The sequence below is a fragment of the Heterocephalus glaber genome, unplaced genomic scaffold (genome assembly GCF_053883595.1).
Source record: "Heterocephalus glaber isolate CG9 unplaced genomic scaffold, H.glaber_assembly_v1.0 deba00000331, whole genome shotgun sequence".
Lineage (NCBI taxonomy): Eukaryota > Metazoa > Chordata > Mammalia > Rodentia > Bathyergidae > Heterocephalus > Heterocephalus glaber.
In genome coordinates this window covers 39,467,143-39,469,693 of record NW_028258142.1, presented here as the reverse complement: position 1 = coordinate 39,469,693, position 2,551 = coordinate 39,467,143, and the positions used below count along the sequence as shown (strand labels likewise).

At 38.5% G+C, this 2,551-nt stretch overlaps 1 pseudogene; it reads left to right on the top strand.

The window, feature by feature from the left end:
• Positions 1-463: 463 nt before the first annotated feature.
• Positions 464-1,763, top strand: LOC101701754 (eukaryotic peptide chain release factor subunit 1-like; annotated as a pseudogene).
• The last annotated feature ends 788 nt before the right edge of the window (positions 1,764-2,551 follow it).

Sequence of the window (2,551 nt, the reverse complement as noted above, 5' to 3'; positions counted from 1 at the left end):
CCATCAGAAAATATTAAACTGGGAAAATGAGGTCTGAGGCTACCAACATGCTCAACATATGGGGAGATTCTGGTAGAGAAAGAAGCCAGAATGAGACTTATTAAAATCATTTGAATTACATTTTATCACTTATAATTGAAAGAGACCTAACTAATACATAGAGGCATTTATCAAGTGAAATATACAGATAATGAGAGTTAGGAACATTAGGAAGGGTAATTCAAAAGAAAACTTTCCAAAGAAGGTGGAGTTTGGATTTTCCAGTAAAATAGTAAACAAAAACAAGGTTGAAAATCAGGCTGCAGCCTTCCACTCTGCCCCTGGTGGAGGAAGTGATATCACAGGCCTCATGTGAGCAGGGTGCAATACAGGCCTGGAGAGAGGGAGTAAGCGCCCTACGACTGGGCCCCTAAGGAGGGGGAGGCAAAAAGATGGCAGACACCAGCGCTATCCACAGAATGTGGAGCTCTGCATGGTCAAGAAGCTTACTGAGAGCTTGGATGTGGTCCTCGGCCATGGAACCAGCATTTCATCGATCATTCTTTACAAAGACCGCATTTCACTAGTGGTAAAAATGTTAGCAGATGAATTTGGAACTGCATCTAACATTAAGTCATGAGTAAACTGCCTTTTAGTCCTGGGAGCCATTATATCTGTACAACAAAGACTCAGACTTTATAACAAAATACCTCCAAATGTTCTGATTTTTTACTGTGGAACAATTGTAACAGAAGAAGGAAAGAAAGAGAAAGTCAATATTGAATTTGAGCTTTTCAAAACAATTAATACATCATTGAATTTGTGTGGCAACAAATGCTGGAGGGTGAGACACACTTTGCTGGACCCACTTTGAACCTCCACACAGACAGGTTCTTACAGCCTACTTTCAGACAACAGCAAATTTGGCTTCATTGAAATAGATGATACTGGTGCACTTTCTAACACACTCCAAGGAAATACAGGAGAAGTCCGGCCCAAATTCACTGTGGATCTTCCAAAGAATCGTGGTAGAGAAGGTCAGTCAGCCTTGTGTTTTGTCCATTTAAGAATGGAAAAGCAACATAGCTTTGTTCAGAAAGTAGCAGAGACTGCTGTACAGCTGTTTATTTCTGGGGACAAAGTGAATGTGGCTGGTCTTGTTTTAGCTGGATCAGCTGACTTTAAAACTGAATTAAATTGATCTGATATGTTTGATCAGAGGTTGCAATCAAAAGCTTTAAAGTTAGTTGATATATCCTATGGTGGTGAAAATGAATTCAGACAAGCTATTGAGTTACCTACTGAAGTCCTCTCTAACATAAAATTCACTCAAGAGAAGAAATTAATAGGATGATACTTTGATGAAGTTAGCCAGGACATGAGCAAATACTGTTTTGGAGTTGAAGATACACTAAAGGCTTTGGAAATGGGAGCTATACAGATTCTAATAGTCTATGAAAATCAGGATATAGTGAGATATGTTCAAGGCACAAAAGGGAGAAAATTTTCGCTGAACTCCAGAACAAGAGAAAGATAAATCTCATTCCACAGACAAAAAGACAGGACAGGAACATGAGCTGATTGAAAGCCTGCCCCTTTTGGAATGGTTTGGTAACAACTATAAAAATATTTGGAGCTACATTGGAAATCATCACAGATAGGTCACAAGAAGGATCTCAGTTTGTGAAAGGATTTGGTGGAATTGGAGGTGGTACTGAGTAGATTTCCAGGGAATGAAATACCAAGAAGGAGATGATGAATTCTCTGACCTTGATGACTACTAGGTTGTCAACGTGGGTCCAGCAAAGCATGCCTCACCCTCCAGCATCCAACCCAAGGAGCATACCTGTGGTGGAATCCAAACAGATCCCTGTCTTACAACCAGAACATCTCCAGAACTTAATCTGTGAGAAATGGATACTGAAAAGAAAACCAAAACAAAACCAGACCCAGCTCAACACTTTGGTTTGTCATGGTGTCAGCACAGCAGCCTACAACTATGTTCCTAAATGCCACTTTGAACTAATTTAAAAAGAGAATCCCAGTTTTTACTTTTACTTGATGGTGAAATTGATTGCTCTTGTATTTTATGGGAAAAAAATGATTTTTTTAACCTTCATACATAGAAGCAAAAATACTTTAACTGCTGTAAACCTTCAAAAGTTCATAGAAGTGAGATCATTTAAAAAAAAAAAGTCATAAACCCATTTCAAGGTTCAAAGATTAATTGTGGGTGAAATGAAAGCTATATAATAGGATAGGAATTAGGCAGTAAGATGCAAAAATAAGAATGTTCTTAATAAATGTAGAATATAATTGATAATCTAAAAGTCAGATGATATTTTCAATGAGCTTTGAAAAGAATAAAATACTGAACATGCATCATTGTCATCATGAATAGACACCATTACAAATCACCTTTAACTGTGAAAGTGTCACCATGACTCTCTTTTCCCTTTGAGAGGCTCCTGGACACAAGCACAAAGAAAACAGCCTGGTAGCACCAGCTTTGCACACACTCTCTAACTCTTCCAGGCATCCAAGCCCTCTACCAAACAGTCTTCATGATGAC